This window comes from Triticum aestivum, chromosome 5A (assembly GCF_018294505.1).
Source record: "Triticum aestivum cultivar Chinese Spring chromosome 5A, IWGSC CS RefSeq v2.1, whole genome shotgun sequence".
Classification (NCBI taxonomy): Eukaryota; Viridiplantae; Streptophyta; class Magnoliopsida; order Poales; family Poaceae; genus Triticum; species Triticum aestivum.
In genome coordinates this window covers 56,978,891-57,002,215 of record NC_057806.1, presented here as the reverse complement: position 1 = coordinate 57,002,215, position 23,325 = coordinate 56,978,891, and positions in this window count along the sequence as shown.

Genomic DNA, 23,325 nt, shown 5'->3' with positions numbered 1-23,325 from the left:
GGCTTCCCGCGTGTAATCAGGGCCAGCCAGGCTCAACTTGGTTTCTCTTGAATTTTGATAGTTCATTGATAATAACCAACTCTTCTTTCTTTCTTTTTTTGGAACGACAACTTTCACTTAAGCTCTTTCCTTTTGCAGATGAGAATCATGCTACACCCGTCCAGGACATGGCACAACGGAGACACAGGCGCAGACATGCAGCAGGGACCCGCCCAAAGGTTTCTCTTTAGATCAAGACCCTGCATAAACCTTTTTTACTGTCTCTTGTTGCTCACATCCTCCGGATACTCCACACAACGGGGAAGGATGCTGACGTTATTGGCATGTGGCCACACCAGGATTTTGCACATACCTGGACACATGGGGTTTCTTATTAAGGGCATTGTTTAGCCCGATATATGTTATAAAGACCGAAGACCTTAGGGAGTGTTTGGCGTCGCGAGTTTGGCCCTATATGCATCAGCTCCGAATCATGTCTTTGGTCAAATGTTGGGTTTGCCCGGCTCCCACGTTTTGTTACCTTACGTTCCGTTATATCGGCTAAGGTAGCACTGGGAGAACTACTGCGATTGTGCCCTGGTTCACCTAGATGAGCACCTCAGTAGAGAAAGTCGAAAACTGACTGTCATGATATAGCGAGAGACTGGTCAACTACTTGATGACTCATCGGAATCTTTGGGATTCCTACGCATTATCGAAGGACCGTTTCCCGGTCATGTACGTACGCGCCCCGTATTCGGACGAGCGCAGAAGTACCAGGGGCTATATAGTAGCCCCACTGTCAAACTTCCATGGCTAAGTGAAAGTGTTAAAGCAATATAGTCTGATTGCCTTGTTCGCTACGCTATCACCTCCTTAACGGACCAAGACGTTGGATCAAGTGTGGATATGCATCTTTTGCGAACACCCCCGCATTATATGCGTGGGGGCGGAAGCCGACGACTGTAAACTTTCAGGTTATACACATATATACATAAACGGCCGCACAGGAGGCACCATAGTACTTTCGGGCAAAAGTATAAATACAGCCTTGATAATTCAATAAAACATTGTTTTACAATGGGAATACATGTCACTTGAACATAACATTCTTCGAGCACTCAGCCTCTATCGAACGAGCGCCTTCAAGAACTTCTTCAAAGTAGTGCTCGACAGCCACTCGGCCTACGGCCGAACCCTGTGTCGCAACAGTGGTGGCCTCCATCTCCGCCCAGTATGTCTTGACACGGGCAAAGGCCATCCGCGCACCCTCTGTGCACGCCGATCTCTTTACAGCATGGATGTGTGGCACAGCACCAAGGGATTGTTGCACTAAGCTAAAGTAGCTATTCGGCCTTGGCCCTCCCAGCCACAGTGATCCACAACGGACCTCATGGCAAGTCCGGACAACCTATGGAGCTCGGCCCACTCAGCCAATCGCTCATTCAATAGCAGCGGACGGACTGGAGCATGGAACTGTGACCAGAACAGCTTTTCCACTTCGGGACCTTTCTGATCCTTGAAGTACTCAGCCGCATCAGCAGCACTTGCAGCCAAATCCATGTACGCGTCCGCAGAACTCCATAGCCGGTCCAGAGGAGCATACTTCGGATCTCCAAACTTAGTCCGCAACAAGAAGGGCTTCCCAGACACGATATCTGCAGCTTGATTCAGCTCCTCCTTCGTCGCTCTAATTTTGGAGCGGGCTTCCTCGGCAGCCACCCGGGCCTTCTCCAGGTCTGTCGCCTTCGCCCAGTTCTCTTCTTCAAGAAGCTGGTAACGGTCAGCGACATCTTTTAACTCTACAGCCATCTTGGCTATTTTTTTCCTTGCTCTTGCAATGCGCGGCCTGTTTGGCCCTTAATTCTTCGGCCGCCTTTAAAGCGGCCGCATTGCTACTCCTTGCTTGCTCCTTGGCTCGGGCAAGCTCCGCCCGAAGGGTCTCCATGGTGGCAGCTCCATCTGTAGTCACAACACATTAAAGATATTGGCATCATGCTACTCTTATTATGTGACGATCACTAGAAAATCACTCACCCTGTGCCTCATCAAGCCGCTTGTTGACAAGCACGATGTCGGTGTCTGCCGCATCAAGTTGCCGCTTTAGCTCGGCAAAACCATCAGTCCGGCTAGCCACCAGAGCTTCAGCCACCTGCACATAAAGGCGGTATGGTTATTACCTAGGACTATGATCCTCTGTTTGCCGCCATTTTCGACGACAACCAGAGTCTCAGGGGCTACTATCTGCATAGGGCATATCTAACATATGCGGTACTGTTAAAAACATACATTATTTCACGTACTTCGAAGCCTTTCAGCAGACTCATGAAGGCTTCATGCAAACCGCTTTCAGCGGATGAAATCCTTTCAATTAACGTACCCATTAGCGTACGATGCGCTTCCGAGACAGCCGCTTGCCCCAAAAGATCCTTCAGCGCGTTCGATCGCACACTGTACGGACCCTTGCTGTCGCTCTCCTTAGGAGCCGGATACTGGGGATTCCGGGCAGCCAAAGGGTTATCCTCTGGCCCTAGTGGATCCGGAGATACCCTTCGCGACGACACTTCAAGGTCGCCCGCTTCTTGAGACGGGGTGTCCGGAGGAGGCGTTTCGCTCTCCATCATCTCCGGAAGAAGATCCCCCGAAGATGAACTCTGTTGAGAAGGGCTACGATCCGGACTACAATTTATAAGCATCGGTTATTGTCTTCAGAAGTAAGGTAGGATGTTTTCACTTTTAAGTACTTTTCGATTACTTACAGCTCGGTAGAGGGCTGATCCCCGCGCGGATATTGTGCGACAAGAATACCCTCTGAGGCAGGACCCTCTGATGAAGATTTCTTCTCCCGTTTTGAAACCTTAGTTTCCGGATCTTCAGAGGTAGTCCTCTTCCTTCCTCGGGGAGGGAGAATGTCAGGTTCTTCCCTTTGATTGTCCTCCCTTGCAGAGGTGCTCATTGCCCCGGCTGGAATAAGTAGCGAGTGAGGCCCGCTTCCGCCCTCTTTATTCCCCCCATCATCTTCCTTTGAGGACATTGGATAAGGCGCCGGCTCGAGCATCTTGTCCAATGCAGGATTGTCCAAGCCCTCGGGAAGGGGGCCGAACACCTGACCATCATCGCCTTTGTTATCCAGTCCTGGTCAAAGAGCGGCTCTTTAGAATGATGCCATGATAAATGAAAGGACAGCAGGTTCGGCATGGGATTACTTACTTGGGCAGCAGGGCAGTTGCATCTCAGGCCCACGTCCTCGGTGGTGTCCGGACACTCTATTTGGGGTCCGAAGAATGATTTGTACATCTCTTCGTGCGTCATGCCGAGGAAATGCTGAATAACTCGCGGTCCTTCCGGGTTGAATTCCCACATATGGAGGGGCCGGCGTTTGCAAGGTTGGACTTGACGAACCAGCATAACTTGCATTACCATAACCAGACTGAAGTATCCCTCGAAGAGATCTCGGATACGGCTCTGCAGTATTGGCACGTCCTTGGCTAGACCCCAGCTCAGCCCCCTGCTGATCCATGACATCAGTTGTGGTGGGGGGCCCGAGCGGAAGGCGGGGGCAGCTACCCACTTGGCACTTCGGGGAGCTGTGATGTAAAACCACTCCCGCTGCCACAATCCGGACACCTCCGGGAAGGAACCCTCTGGCCATGGAGCATCAGCGATCTTACTTATTAAAGCACCTCCGCACGCTGCGTGCTGCCCCTCGATCATCTTCGGCTTCACATCGAAGGTCTTAAGCCACATGCCGAAGTGAGGGGTAATGCGGAGGAAGGCCTCACATACGATAATAAATGACGAGATGTGAAGAAGGGAATCCGGGGCCAGATCGTGAAAATCCAGCCCGTAATAGAACATAAGACCCCTAACAAAGGGATCCAGAGCGAGGCCTAGCCCTCGGAGGAAGTGGGAGACAAACACAACGCTCTCGTTGGGTTCGGGAGTAGGGACGACCTGCCTTCGGGTGGGCAGCCTATGCGGAATTTTGGTGGTCAGATATCTGGCCTCCTCAACTTCTTGATGTCCTCCTCTGTGACGGAGGAAGGCATCCACCGGCCTTGAAGGTTCGATCCGGACATAGTTGAAGGTCTGAAGCACCTGACCTGAGCTTTGGGTGTTAGAACTCGAGGCGGGGGAAGGATTTGATTGAGCACGAGAGGGAAAAAAAGCCTTGTCCCCTTTATAAAGAGGGTGAATATCAGGCATCCTCCTCGTGGCCGTTTGGGACTTACCTAAGATCTAGGAGTCATACCAATAGGCACAGTTGGGTTACCCACGTTTGTATTGATGAGAATCCCGTGATAAGGGGGACACGATCTCTGCTTTGACAAGACGTGTCAAGAAAACCGCTTCGCGTTATGTGCGGAGCTGGTTGAGGGAAACGGTTTGAATAATGACCGGGTCATGGCGTGATGTCACGCTGTCAAAACATGTCAGCAGATTAGATTTGTGGAAATATTATTCTCTCTACAGTGGTATGTGGAAATTATTTTGCAGGGTCGACACTGTCCTTGTATTCAAACTCTTCTGTGGTGTGTTTGAAGGAGGAACCCGCCTTGCAATGTCGAAGACAACACTGCGTGCCAAACTCATCGTCATTGAAGCCTGGTTCAGGGGCTACTAAGGGAGTCCTGGATTAGGGGTCTCTGGACAGCCGGACTATATCCTTTGGCCGGACTGTTGGACTATGAAGATACAAGTTTGAAGACTTCGTCCCGTGTCCAGATGGGACTCTACTTGGCATGGAAGGCAAGCTAGGCAATACGGATATGTATATCTCCACCTTTGTAACCGACCTTGTGTAACCCTAGCTCCCTCCGGTGTCTATATAAACCGGAGGGTTTTAGTCTGTAGGACAATAGAAAATCATACCATAGGCTAGCTTCTAGGGTTTAGCCTCTTCGATCTCGTGGTAGATCAACACTTGTAATACTCATATCATCAAGAACAATCAAGCAGGACGTAGGGTATTACCTCCATCAAGAGGGCCCGAACCTGGGTAAACATCGTGTCCCCTGCCTCCTGTTACCATCCGCCTTAGACGCACATTTCGGGGGGCCCTACCCGAGATCCGCCGGTTTTGACACCGACAATGGGACTGGGCATCCCGGTGACCAGCCATTTTCTCGTGAGTGAGGAGCGGAGTCCACTCCTCTTGAGAATAACCCACCTAACATGGAAGATACGGACATCCCTAGTTGATACAAGAGCTATTCGAGCATACAAAACAGAATGTTTATTTGAAGCTTTAGAGTTTGGCACATACAAATTTACTTGGAACGGCAGGTAGATACCGTATATAGGTAGGTATGGTGGACTCATATGGAATAACTTTGGGGTTTATGGAATTGGATGCACAAGCAGTATTCCCGCTTAGTATAAGTGAAGGCTAGCAAAAGACTGGGAAGCGACCAACTAGAGAGCGACAGCAGTCATGAACATGCATTAAAATTAATCAACACCGAATGCAAGCATGAGTAGGATATAATGCACCACGAACATAAATATCATAGAGGCTATGTTGATTTTGTTTCAACTACATGCATGAACATGTGCCAAGTCAAGCCACTCGAATCGTTCAAAAGAGGATACCACCCTATCATACCACATCACAACCATTTTAATAGCATGTTGGCACATAAGGTAAACCAGTATAAGCTGCTAGCTAATTAAGCATGGCATAAGCAACTATAATCTCTAATTGTCATTGCAAACATGTTTATTCATAATAGGCTGAATCAGGAACGATGAACTAATCATATTTACAAAAACAAGAGAGGTCGAGTTCATATCAGCTTTTCTCATCTCAATAAGTTCATCATATAATCATCATAATTGACTTTCACTTGCACGACTAAATAGTGTGGATAATAATAATAGTGCACATGCATCGGAGTAAGCTGGAATTTGCAAGCATTCAATTCAAGAGAGAAGACAAGGTAATATGGGCTCTTTGTTAGATCAACAATAATTCATATAAGAGCCACTTTAACATTTTAATTATGGTCTTCTCCTATTGACCCCCATAGGAAAGAAAAGAAATAAAACTATTTACATGGGAAAGCTCCCAACAAGCAAAAGAAGAACGCGAAATCTTTTTGGGTTTTCTTTTTAATTACTACTACAAGCATGGAAAGTAAACTAATTAAAAGCTACAACTAACTAATTTTTTTGTTTTTCTTAAGGTTTATTAAACACACAAGAAGAAAGCATAAAAAGGAAAATAAACTAGCATGGATGATACAATGAAAAAGTATGAGCACGAACAACTAGCAATGAGTGTGTGAACATGAATGTAATATCGGTGAGAAATACGTACTCCCTCGAGCTTAGGCTTTTGGCCTAAGTTGGTCTATGGCCACGGCTGGCCTGGAGGATATCCAAAGTAATAGTTGGGGTCGTACTGAGATGCAGCAGCTATTGCCTCATGAGCTGCCGCTTGGAGACGGGTCATCTCTGTCCTCCTCTTATACTCGTCCACCTCCTCCCTGGTTATAACATATCTCCCTTTTGCCTGAGAGTCAAAGAACGCAGGAGCAGGGAGAGCGACGTGGTAGGTGCGTCGTTTGTCAAAGATTAGTCGGTACTGAAGGAACTGATCGTTCCTCTCAACAAACTGATGACGAACCATGGTCTCATAATCTAAATAAACAGGAGGCAACTCAATATCATACCCACGTATGGGTATATCAAGAAAATTAGCTAGACGGGTTGCATAGATCCCACCAAAGAAATCTCCATTAAATCTATTATTATGCAACCTACGTGCAACAATGGCTCCCAAGTTGTATTGTTTATCTCCTAAAACAGTGCTTTTGGGAACGCTAAGATCAGGCACACACATGTGACATGCTTCATCCTTACCATTAATGCACCTACCTATGAAGAGAGCAAAATAATGTATAGCAGGAAAATGAATGCTCCCTATGGTAGCTTGTGTTATATCTCTAGATTCCCCCACAGTTATATTAGCAAGGAAGTCTCTAAATTCAGATTTGCGAGGTTCATTAGGACTACCCCATTGTGGAAGTTTGCAAGCAGTATTAAAATCCTCTAAGTCCATAGTATAAGAATTTTCATAGAGATCAAACAGGATAGTTTGAGAATTGCGTGATGATGAAAACTCAAACCTCCTCACAAAGGAATCAGTGAGATAGTGGTATTGGCGGCACTTATCTGCCTCGAAGCTCTCAAGATCGGCATTACGCACATACACGTTAAACTCTTCCTTGATTCCTGCTCGATCCATAAAGTCCTCTGATGGCCATTCACAAGCCCGCACTTGAGCTTCCCTCGGTGGTTCCTCATCGACATCGCGCATTGCGAGCCTGGGTCCTTGCTTCCTTGAAGGACCACCTTGGTACATTTTCCTAAACATATTTCTTCCTCTAAAAAATTTCTTAAATTTTTAGTAACTTCAAAATAAAAGTGAACCAAACTCAACAAAATTGATAGCAACTACTCCTACAAGTGCCTAGAGGTAATATCATGCATCAAAACACTTTTGACCACATAAATTTGACATGCAAGCTCAAGAACAGAGTTACCTAAGAAGCAAAAATATGCAATGAATAAACCACTAGAACAAAAGTAATTGGACCATTGGAGGAGTCACATACCAAGGAACAATCCCCCAAAGCAGTTTTTTGAATGGAGCTTTGAGCAAGGATATCGAAAATGGCAGCAAAATGAGCTTGGACTCGGGTTTGAGCTGGTTAGTGATGTTTGTGGGAGGAAGAAGGAGTGTGTGGTAGCTGGAATAAGTGGAGGGGAGTCACCATGGGCCCACGAGGTAGGGGGCACGCCCAGGGGGTAGGGCGCGCCGTCCACCCTTGTGGCCAGGTGCTTGCTCCCCCTGATGTGTTTTCAGTGCCAGATATTCTCAAACATTCTAGAAAAAATCATATTTAAATTTCAGGGTATTTGGAGAACTTTTATTTTCAGGGTATTTTTTATTGCATGGATAATTCAGAAAACAGACAGAAATTACTATTTTTGCTTTATTTAACTAAATAACAGAAAGTAAAAAGAGGGTACAGAGAGTTGTGTTTTCTAAATTCATCCATCTCATGCTCATCAAAAGGAATCCACTAACAAGGTTGATCAGGTCTTGTTAACAAATTCATTCTGAATAGCATGGAACCGGAGAATTTTCGAATAACACTAGGTTACCTCAATGGGGATATGCACATCCCCAACAATAAGAATATCATATTTCTTCTTGACAGTAGGAAGAGGAAATTCAAAACCTCCAATAGTAATTGTTGAAAATCTTCCAATAGAATTGATACTGTGGACTTGAGGTTGTTTCCTCGGAAAGTGTATCATATGCTCATTGCCATTAACATGAAAAGTGACATTGCCTTTGGTGCAATCAATAACAGCCCCTGCAGTATTCAAAAAGGGTCTTCCAAGAATAATAGACATACTATCGTCCTCGGGAATATCAAGAATAACAAAGTCCGTTAAAATAGTAACATTTGCAACCACAATAGGTACATCCTCACAAATACCGACAGGTATAGCAGTTGATTTATCAGCCATTTGCAAAGATATTTCAGTAGGTGTCAACTTATTCAAATCAAGTCTACGGTATAAAGAGAGAGGCATAACACTAAGACCGGCTCCAAGATCACATAAACCAGTTTTAACATAGTTTCTTTTAATGGAGCATGGTATAGTTGGTACTTCGGGATCTCCTAGTTTCTTAGGTATTCCACCCTTAAAAGTATAATTAGCAAGCATGGTGGAAATTTCAGCTTCCGGTATCTTTCTTTTATTAGTAACAATATCTTTCATGTACTTAGCATAAGGATTCATTTTAAGCATATCAGTCAAACGCATACGCAAGAAGGTAGATCTAATCATTTTAGCAAAGCGCTCAAAATCCTCATCATCCTTTTTCTTGGATGGTTTAGGAGGAAAAGGCATGGGTTTCTGAACCCATGGTTCTCTTTCTTTACCGTGCTTCCTAGCAACAAAGTCTTTCTTATCATAATGTTGATTCTTTGATTGTGGGTTATCAAGATCAACAGCAGGTTCAATCTCTACTTCATTGTCATTACTAGGTTGAGCATCAACATGAACATCATTATTAATATTACCACTAGGTTCATGCTCATTACCAGATTGTGTTTTAGCATCAGAAATAGAAATATCATTGGGATTCTCAGGTGTGTCATCAACAGGTTCACTAGAAGCATGCAAAGTCCTATCATTTTTCTTTTTCTTCCTTTTAGAAGGACTAGGTGCATCAATATTATTTCTCTGAGAATCTTGCTCAATTCTCTTAGGATGGCCCTCAGGATACAAAGGTTCTTGAGTCATTTTACCACCTCTAGTCATAACTCTAACAGCATTATCATTTTTCCTACTATTTAATTCATTGAGCAAATTATTCTGAGCCTTAAGTACTTGTTCTACTTGAGTGGTAACCATAGAAGCATGTTTACTAATAAGTTTAAGTTCACCTTTAACATTAGCCATATAATCACCCAAGTGTTCAAGCATATCAGCATTGCGTTTCAATTCTCTACCAAAATAAGCATTAAAGTTTTCTTGTTTAACCATAAAGTTATCAAACTCATCCAAGCATGGGCTAGCAAACTTAGTAAATGGGATTTCAGCTTTATCATATCTATAGAGAGAATTTACCTTTACTACCTGTGTCGGGTTATCAAGACCATGTATTTCTTTAATAGGTAATGGATTAAGACCATGTAGTTCTTTAACAAGCGGTAAATTAAGACCATGTATTTCTTCAATAGGAGGTAAATTCTTAACATCTTCAGCTTTAATACCTTTTTCCTTCATAGATTTCTTTGCCTCTTGCATATCTTCAGGACTGAGAAATAGAGCTCCCCTTTTCTTCGGAGTTGGCTTAGGAGTTGGTTTAGGAATTGGATCAGGAATTGGATCAGGAAGTGTCCAATTATCTTCATTAGTCAACATATTATTCAATAGAATTTCAGCTTCATCTGGTGTTCTTTCCCTGAAAACACAACTAGCACAACTATCCAGGTGGTCTCTAGAAGCATCGGTTAGTCCATTATAAAAGATATCAAGTATTTCATTTTTCTTAAGAGGATGATCAGGTAAAGCATTAAGTAATTGGATAAGCCTCCTCCAAGCTTATGGGAGACTCTCTTCTTCAATTTGCACAAAATTATATATCTCCCATAAAGCAGCTTGTTTTTTATGAGCGGGGAAATATTTAGCAGAGAAGTAATAAATCATATCCTGGGGACTACGCACACAACCAGGATCAAGAGAATTAAACCATATCTTAGCATCACCCTTTAATGAGAATGAAAATATCTTAAGTATATAATAGTAGCGAGTTTTCTCATCATTAGTGAACAGGGTGGCTATATCATTTAATTTAGTAAGATGTGCCACAACAGTTTCAGATTCATAGCCATAGAAAGGATCAGATTCAACTAAACTAATTATCTCAGGATCAACAAAGAAATCATAATTCTTATCAGTAACAAAGATCGGTGAAGTAGCATAAGCAGGATCATATTTCATTCTAGCATTCAGAGTTTTTTATTTCAGCTTAGCTAATAATTTCTTAAGATCACTCCTATCATTGCAAGCAAGAAAATCTCTAGTAGTTTCTTCATCCATAACATAGCCCTTAGGAACAACAGGTAATTCATATCTAGGGGGAGAGTCTTCATCATCACTTTCATCAATATTATCAGTTTCAATAATTTCATTCTCTCTAGCCCTAGCAAGTTGTTCATCAAGAAATTCACCAAGTGGCACAGTAGTATCAAGCATAGAAGTAGTTTCATCATAAGTATCATGCATAGCAGAAGTGGCATCATCAATAACATGCGACATATCAGAATGAATAGCAAGTGTAGGTGTCGCAAGCTTACTCAAAACAGAAGGTGAATAAAGTGCGGAGCTAGATGGCAGTTCCTTACCTCCCCTCGTAGTTGAGGGATAAATTTTTGTTTTCGCGTCTTTCAAGTTCTTCATAATGATAAGCAGATATAAATCCCAAGTGACTCAAAGAATAGAGCTATGCTCCCCGACAATGGTGCCAGAAAATAGTCTTGATAACCCACAAGTATAGGGGATCGCAATAGTTTTCGAGGGTAGAGTATTCAACCCAAATTTATTGATTCGACACAAGGGGAGCCAAAGAATATTCTCAAGTATTAGCAGCTGAGTTGTCAATTCAACCACACCTGGAAACTTAATATCTGCAGCAAAGTGTTTAGTAGCAAAGTAATATGATAGTAGTGGTAACGGTAGCAAAAGGTAACGGTAGCAAAAGTAATATTTTTGGTGTTTTATAGTGATGATAACAATAGCAACGGAAAAGTAAATAAGAGAAGAACAATACATGAAAAGCTCGTAGGCAATGGATCGGTGATAGAGAATTATGCCGGATGCGGTTCATCATGTAACAGTCATAACCTAGGGTGACATAGAACTAGCTCCAGTTCATCAATGTAATGTAGGCATGTATTCCGAATATAGTCATATGTGCTTATGGAAAAGAACTTGCATGACATCTTTTGTCCTACCCTCCCGTGGCAGCGGGGTCCTAATGGAAACTAAGGGATATTAAGGCCTCCTTTTAATAGAGTACCGGAACAAAGCATTAACACATGGTGCTCCTCAAACTACGGTCATCACCGGTAAGTATCCCGATTATTGTCACTTCGGAGTTAAGAGATCATAACACATAATAGGTGACTATAGACTTGCAAGATAGGATCAAGAACTCTCATATATTGATGAAAACATAATAGGTTCAAATCTGAAATCATGCACTCGGGCCCTAGTGACAAGCATTAAGCATAGCAAAGTCATAGCAACATCAATCTCAGAACATAGTGGATACTAGGGATCAAACCCTAACAAAACTAACTCGATTACATGATAAATCTCATCCAAGCCATCACCGACCAGCAAGCCTACGATGAAATTACTCACACACGGCGGTGACCATCATGAAATTGGTGATGTAGGATGGCTGATGATGACGATGGCGATGGATTCCCCTCTCCGGAGCCCCGAACGGACTCCAGATCAGCCCTCCCGAGAGCGTTTAGGGCTTGGCGGCGGCTCCGTATCATAAAATGCGATGAATCCTTCTCCCTGGGTTTTTCTCCCTGAAAGTGAATATATGGAGTCAGGGTTGCGGTCGATGGAGCATCAGGGGGGGCATGAGGCAGGGGGTAGGGCGCGCCCCCCAGCCTCGTGGACAGGTGGAGGCCCCCCTTATGTGGATCTTCCTTCTAGTATTTTCTATATATTCCAAAATAATTCTCCATGGATTTTCAGGTCATTCCGAGAAATTCTATTTCTGCACAAAAATAACACCATGGCAATTCTGCTGAAAACAACGTCAGTCCGGGTTAGTTCCATTCAAATCATGCAAGTTATAGTCCAAAACAAGGGCAAAAGTGTTTGGAAAAGTAGATACGACGGAGACATGTCACAAAGTAGCGTAAGTATTTCCCTCAGTTTTTAAGAACCGAGGTATCAATCCAGTAGGAGGTAACACGCAAGTCCCTAGTACCTGCACAAACAAACAAGAACCTCGCAACCAACGCGATAAAGGGGTTGTCAATCCCTTCATGGTCACTTACGAAAGTGATATCTGATAGAGATAATAAGATAACTATTTTTGGTATTTTTATTGTATAGATTAGAAAATAAAGATTGCAAAATAAACAGTGATAGAAATAGCAAGTGGATAGGAAAATAATATGATGGAAGATAGACCCGGGGGCCATAGGTTTCACTAGTGACTTCTCTCAAGATAGCAAATTCTACGGTGGGTGAACAAATTACTGTCGAGCAATTGATAAAAAGCGCATAGTTATGAGAATATCTTGGCATGATCATGTATATAGGCATCAGGTCCGTGACAAGTAGACCAAAACAATTCTGCATCTACTACCATTACTCCACACATCGACCGCTATCCAGCATGCATCTAGAGTATTAAGTTCATAAGAACAGAGTAACGCATTAGGCAAGATGACATGATGTAGAGGGATAAACTCAAGCAATATGATATAAACCCCATCTTTTTATCCTCGATGGCAACAATACAATACGTGCCTTGCTGCCCCTGCTGTCACTGGGAAAGGACACCTCAAGATTGAACGCAAAGCTAAGCACTTCTCCCATTGCAAGAAAGATCAATCTAGTAGGCCAAACCAAACTGATAATTCAAAGAGACTTGCAAAGATATTAAATCATGCATAAAAGAATTCAGAGAAGAATCGAATATTGTTCATAGATAATCTTAATCATAAATCCACAATTCATCGGATCTCGACAAACACACCGCAAAAAGAATTAGATCGAATAGATCTCCAAGAGAATCGAGGAGAACTTTGTATTGAGATCCAAAGAGGGAGAAGAAGCCATCTAGCTAATAACTATGGACCCGAAGGTCTGCGGTAAACTACTCACACATCATCAGAGAGGCTATGGTGTTGATGTAGAAGCCCTCCATGATCGATTCCCCCTCCGGCGGAGCGCCGGAAAAGGCCCCAAGATGGGATCTCATGGGTATAGAAGGTTGCAGCGGTGGAAATAGGGTTTCGTGGTGCTCATGGATGTTTTCGGGGTATATGGGTATATATAGGAGGAAGAAGTATGTCGGTGGAGCTATGAGGGGCCCACGAGGGTGGGGGCGCGCCCACCCCCCTGGGCGCGCCCTCCTGCCTCGTGGCCTCCTTGCTTCGTTCTTGATGTCCATTACAAGTCTCCTGGATCACCTTTGTTCCAAAAATAACTCTCCCGAAGGTTTCATTCCGTTTAGATCCCGTTTGATATTCCTTTTCTGCGAAACACTGAAATAGGCAAAAAAACAGCAATTTGCACTGGGCCTTTGGTTAATAGGTTAGTCCCAAAAATAATATAAAAAGGTATATTAAAGCCCATTAAACATCCAAAACAAATAATATAATAGCATGCAACAATCAAAAACTATAGATACGTTGGAGATTCCTCCAACAATGAAGCTGAATATGAGGCACTTCTGTATGGGTTGCGTATGGCCATTTCACTCGGCGTCCGTCGCCTAATGGTTCACGGCGACTCAGATTTAGTGGTCAATCAAGTGATGAAGGAATGCGGCATCAGGAGCCCAACTATGACTGGCTATTGCAATGCAGTGAGGAAGTTGGAAAATAAGTTTGAGGGGTTAGAGCTCCACCACATACCCCGAGTCAAGAATCAAGCAGCTGATGATCTGGCGAATATAGGCTCCAAGTGCGACACTATTCCCAGCAATGTGTTCTTGGAGCATCTCCACACTCCATCAGTTCAAGAGGATCCTTTCACAGAAGAGCCCCCACAACCAAAAAGTTATACTGATCCGACTGAAGTCGAAGTCCCAGCCATAGTCGACTTGATCATGGAGGTTTTGGTCGTCACTCCCGACTAGACAGTGCCATATATTGCATATCTGCTCAGGAAGGAACTTCCGGAGGATGAAGATGAGGCCCGTCAGATTGTCCGTCGATCCAAAGCCTTTATCATGATAGGTGGACATCTTTATAGAGAGAGTGTTAATGGGGTTGCTCAGCGATGCAACACACCAGAAGAAGATCGAATGATTCTCAATGATATCCACTCAGGGACCTGTGGTCACCATGCGTCCTCTTGGACAATCGTTGCCAAAGCATACCGAGCGGGTTTTTACTGGCCGCGAGCAAATGAAATGGTAAAAGAAATAGTCCACAAGTGTGAGGGTTGTCAGTTCTACTCTAACATGTCTCACAAACCTGCATCAGCCTTGAATACCATTCCACTCATCTGGCCATTTGCTGTTTGGGGATTAGATATGGTTGGACCTCTGAGGACCGGTGGGAGTGGTTTCACTCATTTGCTTGTGGCAGTAGACAAGTTCACTAAATGGATCGAAGCCAAACCTATTAAGAATCTAGATTCAAGCACTGCCATCGGTTTCATCAGAGAGCTGACATTCAGATATGGAGTCCCTCACAGTATTATCACAGATAATGGCTCCAACTTTGATTCTGATGAGTTCAGAGCATTCTGCGCCTCCCAAGGAACTCGAGTCAACTACGCATCTGTCGCGCATCTGCAGTCGAATGGGTAGGCAGAGAGAGAAAATGGTTTGATCCTCCAAGGGCTAAAACTCCAGTTGATACGTGACCTCAAGCATGCAGCAGGTGCTTGGGTAGATGAGTTACCATTAGTCCTTTGGGGGTTGAGAACCACACCAAATCGGTCGACTGGTCGGACTCCCTTCTTCATGGTCTATGGGGTTGAAGCCATGCTGCCAAGCGATTTGCTTCACAACGCGCCCCGAGTGGAACTTTTCTCAGAAGCTGAAGCAGAGCAGGCTCGGCAAGATGTTGTTGACCTTCTGGAAGAAGAGAGAGAGATGGCCTTGATCCGGCCGACCATTTATCAGCAAGACCTCCGTCGATTCCGTGCCAGAAACGTAAGAGGTCGAGCATTTCAGGAAGGAGACCTTGTGCTTCGAGTGGATCAGCAACGGCCTCACAAGCTTGCTCCTGCTTGGGAAGGTCCCTTCATCATCACCAAGGTGCTCCACAATGAAGTGTATCACCTCTACAATGTGGAACAGAAGAAAGACGAGCCACACACTTGGAATGCAGAGCTGCTCCGCCATTTTCATACTTGAACGTTCAGACTGATGAGATGTAATAAGAAGTACCTTTTAGATTGATAATCAAAGACACAGTTTTACGGTCTCTTAAATGATCGTTGTTGCATATGCATGTGTTCAAAAAACCCCAGTGGGTGGCTTAGCCGCGAACTTGATTCGCCTAAGTTTCAAAAACTACTCCGAGTGGTGAGCAATCCACTCACTTGGGGGCTTAGCCGCGAACCTAATTTGCCTAAGTTTCAAAACTACTCCGAGTGGTGAGCAATCCTCTCACTCAGGGGCTTAGCTGCAGTCCCGTACTCGCCTAACTTTCTAAAATCCTACCGAGTGGAGAGCAATCCTCCCACTCGGGGGCTTAGCTGCAGTCCCGTACTCGCCTAAGTTTCTAAAATCCTACCGAGTGGAGAGCAATCCTCCCACTCGGGGGCTTAGACGCAGTCCCGTACTCGCCTAAGTTTTTTAAATCCTACCGAGTGGAGAGCAATCCTCCCACTCGGGGGCTTAGCTGTAGTCTCATATTCGCCTAAGTTTTTAAAACCCTACCGAGTGGAGAGCAATCCTCCCACTCGGGGGCTTAGCTGCAGTCCCGTACTCGCCTAAGTTTTTAAAACCCTACCGAGTGGAGAGCAATCCTCCCACTCGGGGGCTTAGCTGCAGTCCCATACTCGCCTAAGTTTCTAAAATCCTACCAAGCGGAGAGAAATCCTCTCACTCGGGGGCTTAGCTGCAGTCCCGTACTTGCCTAAGTTTTAAAAATCCTACCGAGTGAAGAGCAACCCCCTCACTCGAAGGCTTAGCTGTAGTCTCGAACTCGCCTAAGTTAAAAACCACTCCTAGTGGTTGAGTCACAAGTACAACGTGCGCTTCATCCCGATCCACAAGTACAACGAAGTGCAGGTCGTGCACAGCACCTAGTGCTCTTATCCATGACCCACTCAACGGAGCTGAGTCACAAGTACAATGTGCACTCCATCCCGATCCGCCAGGGTGACGAAGTGCAGGTCGTGCACACCACCTAGTGCTCTTGTCCATGATCCACTTGACAGAGTTGTGTCACAAGTACAATGTGAGCTCCATCCCAATCCGCAAGGACGACAAAGTGCAGGTCGTGCACAACACCTAGTGCTCTTGTCCATGACCCACTCGACGGAGCTGTGTCACAAGTACAATGTGCACTCCATCCCAATCTGCAAGGACGACGAAGTGCAGGTCGTGCACAGCACCTAGTGCTCTTATGCATGACCCACTCGACAGAGCTGCATCACAAGTACGACGTACGCTCCATCCTGATCTATGAAGACGACGAGGTGCAGGTCGTGTGCGGCACCTAATGCTCGTGCCCACAACCCTTTCGTTAGAGATGCATCACAAATTCAATAGCAGTTCCGAGTGGAGAATCAAGTTTCACTCGGAGTTAGAGGATTGAAAAGCAGCAAAGGTGAAAACAAACATATTCAAAGAAAATTTGAGTCCAGATAAGTCTCGCGAGGTTCAGAACCGCAGATAAAAGTGCTCGGGCATCAGGCCCGAAGGAGTTTTAACGGTTACAAAATCACTCGGCATTCTGAGGAAAATTTAACTAAGGTATAAAGTTTGTTCACTCTGCGGGAGGAGGGTTGGCAGGCTCGACGAATTCGTGCAGGTCAATTCCGTCCGCAATGCGAGTGGCTGCTTCAATGAAGGTCTCCATGAAGGACTAGAATTGGCAATGCTTGGTGTTGGCGACCATGAGCGCTGCTAGCTTCTCTTCCTTGGCCTCTTTGCAATGGACGCAAACCAAAGACAGAGCCACATCAGCACCACATCGGGCGGATGACTTCTTCCATGCCTGCACTCGACCAGGGATCTCGTCGAGTTGAGTCATCAGAGACTCGAGATCATTCTGGAATCTCTCCTTCGGCCAGAGCTCCGCATCGACTCATGAAACCGCTACCTTCAATCGAGCCAGATAGTCCACGACGCTGGCAAGGCGAGATTCCAGTCGGAGTACGTTCATGGAAGTGTCATCCTTAACAGGAGAGTTGATGGGGTCCAAGCTCGTTTCAATCCGCCCAGTCTCTTCTTCGAAGTTTTGGCAAAATTCTGCATAGCACAGCAAAATAATGAGTTGACGAGCTGTGTGAACAATCGAAAACTGTCAAGAGAAACCGGTCGAGTAGGAGAAAATACCTTCAAGCATAAGGAATAGCTTCTTGGCAAGTCCCCCCAGATAAACCTCCAGCGCGTCCCTGTTCCGAGAGAGATATTCAATCTTGTCGTTTAGGGCTACTTTGTCCTTCTTCAGACGTGTCACTTCCTTGTTGGCTTCACCAAGAGCAGTCTTCAACTTGGCGTTATCTTCTTCTAACTTCCCGACTGAAGCCAACTTCTCGTCGACGAGTGTTGTTTTCTCTTGCGCTTCTTTCTGTGCTGCTGCAAGATCAATGTCCTTCTATGCCAGAGCCTGCCTCATTTTCTCTAAAAAAAATAACAACACTTGGTTTAGAAAGAAGAAAGGAAAGATGACACGGGAGACAGTCCAGTCTCACAGTCGGCAAGCTTTTACCTTCCATACCAGTTGTTTCGTCCTTAGCCTTCTGCAAGTTCCGCTTGGCCAAGTCCATGTCAAGATTGAGCTGGATCTGCTTCCTCTCGAATTCAGCAAATTGGGATATGAGCTCACGGGATTTCTGAAGTCGGCGAATAAGATATGTTAGTCGACAACAACAAAGATTACTTGCTCCCAAGTGATGAAGTACAAGTTCAGGATATTACGACAAAAAGAGTTCTAACACTACTTCAGAATCAAACATCCAACAGTAGTCTTGGGGACTACACCCAGTGGGTGCACCTGGCGTGCCCCCACTGGTTCGGTTCGGTACTCGACTTGGTCAACCTAGTCGCCCAAAAAAAGAAGATAAAAGCAACTGCAACATTGATTCTCTGACCACCGTTGACTGCCCGCAGTCAACCGCGGTCTGGGGGCTACACCCAGTGGGTGCACTTGGCATGCCCCCACTGGTTTAAGAGTTTACTCGACGGGATCCGTTCAAGACCGATTGGATATATTATAAACAAGATCTAAGACCCCCGTCGAATCAAACATTCGGATGGTCTCAGGGACTACACCCAGTGGGTGCACTCTGCGTGCCCCCACTGATTTAAAAGTTCACTCAACGTCGACTCAAGTGAACAAGGTTGCAAAGTAAAAGAAGGCACCCAGTGGGTGAAAAGATGCAGACTCATGACAGATGCACATGAAGTTTGAAAAGGTTTGAAAACGCTCATCCACAGACATCTTACGAATAATAAAGCAGCAGTTTTCAAGTGTCAAGCTAGAAGATCAGTCGGAAATCAATTAACCTGGACGTTGGTTTGGATAGCTGCACTGGCGTCATAGGCATCTTGATTGGCCTCACGCACCATCTTCATCCGCTCCATCATAAGGCATGCTTGGCGTATAGCTTCATTAGTGGTGCTCGCCTGTACCTCCGGGACATGATGGGTGACGAATAGCGGAGACAGTGGAACAGTCGCAACAGTCTGAGGGTCTAAAGTATGGAGCGGTACAGATGAAGTAGGATCTTGAGCAGTCGACGCTGAAGGACGTCCAGTCGACACAGGATCGGCAAAAGTGACAGAGGGCCGATTGAGGTCTCCAGTCTGCTGGATCACCGGTTTGAGTACTGATGTCATTTGAGCTGTTTTGCCGGCCGGTACCCTCCTGCCCGAGCTCCTGCCTCTCCTTCCCGTAGGCCTTTGGGGCATATCTTCATCGTCATCTGGAAGTTCAATAACATGTTGCGGCACTACAAAAGACTCGACCGTAAGATATCAGTCGACCTACAAATTAATTGGCAAAATGGAGGAAAGATGGCAGAGTCATACCTGCTTTGGAGGTGGCCGCATCTTCCATTTCCGCATCGTCTTCATCTCTATAAATATCCACGGAAGTCCCAGAAGTAGCAGCACTGCAAGTTTCCAAACTCATTCGGTCAAGCAAGAAAACAAGTCGACGGCTACTTAAGAGGCTCTTGAATAAAGAGAGAAAACAAAACGCTTACCCGGAGGCGATAGGAACGTCAACCTTGATCTTAGGCAGGGTCTTCCGAGGTTTGGGAGCCGCAACCCTGGGTTGCTTCGGGGCCTTTTCAGTCGAAACGGGGGAGGAAGTCCGAGTGTTCTTCGAGGCTTGCGCGATCGCTTTGCCACGGATACTTGCTCGATCATGGGTCATCTTGGAGCGCCTTTCAGTACGAGGTGGGGAGTCAACCTCCTCACCGCCGCTTGAGTCCTCACTCTCCTCCCCGTCTTCTTCACCGGATTTCTAGTCACCGCTTTCACCTCCGCTCACCTCTCCTTCCTGATCCTGCTCTCCATTGGGCATCGAGTACATCTCAGTGTAAACCTGCAATGCAAAGAATAGCACAGGCATCAGTCGGGCACAAGGACAGTTACAAATAAGAATGAAGAAACACTCGGTAGTAAAGGACAAACCTTCTCAGGTTCATTGTCAGCGTCGAATGGTAGAACTCTCCTGGACCCCCTGCGGTTATCTTTGTTTCCAGTGATGCCCTGCAACCACTGCTCCACTGTTTCCTTGGTTACCTCCTTCGGTGGATCCGAGTGGTGTCTTCAATACCCGAGTACATCCACTTCGGATGATCGCGGGCCTGGAGTGGTTGGATGCGTCGACTGAGAAACACCTCCAACAAGTCCATACCAGTCATGTCGTCGTGGACTAATTGGACTACTCGTTCCATTAGCATGTTCACCTCTGCTTTCTCTGCCAGAGTTACTTTCAAAGAAGTGGGCTGCTGGACTCGCTCCATGGAGAAGGGAGGAAGACCGGTCGACTGGCCAGGAGTCGGTCGGTCCTTGTAGTAAAACCAGGTCGATTGCCACCCTCTAACTGATTTGGGAAGAATCACAGCTGGAAAAGTACTTTTGCCTCTTGTCTGAATCCCTAGACCTCCACACATCTGGATCATATGTGTCCTCTCATCACTCGGATTAGCCTTTTTCACAGACTGAGAGCGACAGGTAAAGATATGTTTGAAGAGACCCCAATGCGGTCGATAACCCAGGAAATTTTCACACACGGAAACAAATGCAGCGAGTACGTGATGGTGTTGGGGGTAAAGTGATGAAGTTGAGCTCCAAAAAAGTTCAGAAAATCCTGGAAGAAAGGATGAGGGGGCAGAGAGAAACCACGGTCAACGTGAGTCGCGAGGAGGACGCACTCACCCTCCTGCGGCTGCGGCTCGGTCTCGCTGCCCGGCAGCCTCCAAGATCCATGTGCAATCAAGCCCCCTTCGACCAGATCCTCCTGCTGAATCGTGGACCGAATCCAGTCGCCCTGGATCCAGCCGGGCGGCTGGCCGGACCTTGAAGATGATCCCCCTCGACTCGTCTTCTTGCCCTTCAGCTTCGCCGTCGTCGTCGCCTTCTTGGCATGCTCCAGGGCCGTCGTCTTGTCTTTCCCCATCACCGCGGACTGCTCATGGGTGGAGCGGTGGCGTCTAGAGCGGCGGAGGGTGAGATGGAGAAGCAGATGAAGAAGAAGAATGGGATGCGCTGTGCAGATACACCGGCCACGGTGCCTTTTATTAGCCCGCTTCCGAGTGGCTGACATGCGGGCCCGAGAGATCCTGTCAAATCCCGCAACAGCCGCGCGCTCGGTACGTGGTGAAAAAGGTGGCGTGGGGATCAAGGCGCCCCTGCCTAATCCGTCCCGTTTACTGCGGCGCTCTCCGTCTCACGCGCTTCCCTAAATTCTGAATCCCGTGAGGTCCGGGAATGGCAGTGCAACCAATCACGCCCAAGATTTCATACCACTCCAACACTCGAAGCATATCAGAATGATTTCACTCGACAAACTCTGAATGGATCAAGGCGACTGAAAATAAAGTTGAAGTTCCAGCGTGGTTCGCCGACCCAGGTAAAATGCCCCCGAAGCATAAGAATCGGGTCGGAACCATCTTCAACCTCTTCTCCCCTCGGACCTTGACCCATTCGGAGGCTAATGACGATGACATGTACCTAGGGTAGGGTAATAGGCCTGACCTAGACGCCCTTACCAAGGACACTGCCCTAAGATCAATGGCGTTCAAAGCACAACAACATCCACCGACTGGAATCACCTCAGAGTGCAACCCACTCGACCAACAATTCCACTCGGATAACCCAATTCTATTCGACCAGTATATCATCATTCGACCGTACTAGAAACCACTCGAAGTACAGAAGATCTAAAGTCACTCAGGATGGCAACGGTCAGGCGTTCACTCCGTAGCGTTATTGATCATTTAATGTCTTTACTATTGGCGTTACCAGTAATGTCTCACCTTAATGTACATTGAACTCCTTGTAATGTGGACTGGCTGGGGTCCTGGCGCACTCTATATAAGCCACCCCCTCCACTGGGACAAGGGTTCGCACCCCCTGTAACTTCATGCATAATCCAATCGACTGCCTCCGGGCACCGAGGCATAGGGCTTTTACTTCCTCCGATAAGGGCCTGAACTCGTAAATCTTGCGTGCACAACCTTATCGTAGCTAGGATATTGCCTCCTCCTACGTACCCCCTATTCTACTGTCAGACTTAGAACCACGAAAGTTTTCTCGGAGGAAGTAAAAGCCCTACGTCTCGGTGCCCGGAGGCGTTCGACTGGATTATGAGTGAAGTTACAGGGGGTGTGAACCTCATCGTAGCTAGGATCGCCTCCCCCTTCGTACCCCTTATTCTACTATCAGGCTTAGAACCACGACACTAGCACTGGGCACTAGGTTAATAGGTTAATCCCAAAAAATAATATATAATTAAATATAAAACATCCAGGATTGATACTATAATAGCATGGAACAATAAAAAAATTATAGATATGTTCGAGACGTATCAAGCATATCCAAGTTTAATTCCTGCTCGTCCTTGATTAGGTAAATGAATTAAAACAAAAAAATTAATGTGGAATGCTACCTATCATTTCATCATGTATTTTCTCTTTGTGGCATGAATATAAACATCCGAATGATTCAAAACAATAGTCTATAGTTTGACATAAAAACAATAATAATAAGGCATACCAACAAACAATTATGTCTTTTAAAATATTAACGTTAAAGAAAGTTATCCCTACAAAATCATATAGTCTTGTCATGCTCCACGTTCTTAACACAAAGTATTCATGCACAACCCGATGACAAGCCGAGCAATTGGTTCATACTTTTTAACGCGCTTAAGATTTTTCAACTCTCACACAATACATGAGTGCAAGCCATGGGTATAGCACTATGTGTGAAATAGAGTATGATACTAGAGGTTGTGTGGAGAAGACAAAAAATAAGAAAGTCTCACATTAACGAGGCTAATCAACGGGCTATGGAGATGCCCATCAATTGATGTCAATGTAAGGAGTAAGGATTATTATGCAACTGATGATATTTACCACATGTTGTGCTTTCTGACCGAGTTGGTGTTTAGTGTTTTGGTGTGTGGATTTGCTAATTCTCATCTCACTCCTATACTACATGATTAACCAAACAAAAAATAAAAGGAAACAACCCCACGGATCGCTATGTAAAATCTAATGGTGTAGAAGTTAGATGAGACCTAATTATTTCTCATCTACATGGGAGCTAGACATTGTGTATTAGTAAATATATCTATAGTATGTTTCCGTGCTCGAAGTTTCGGGGAGCTCGCTTGCGTGACATGGGTCTGG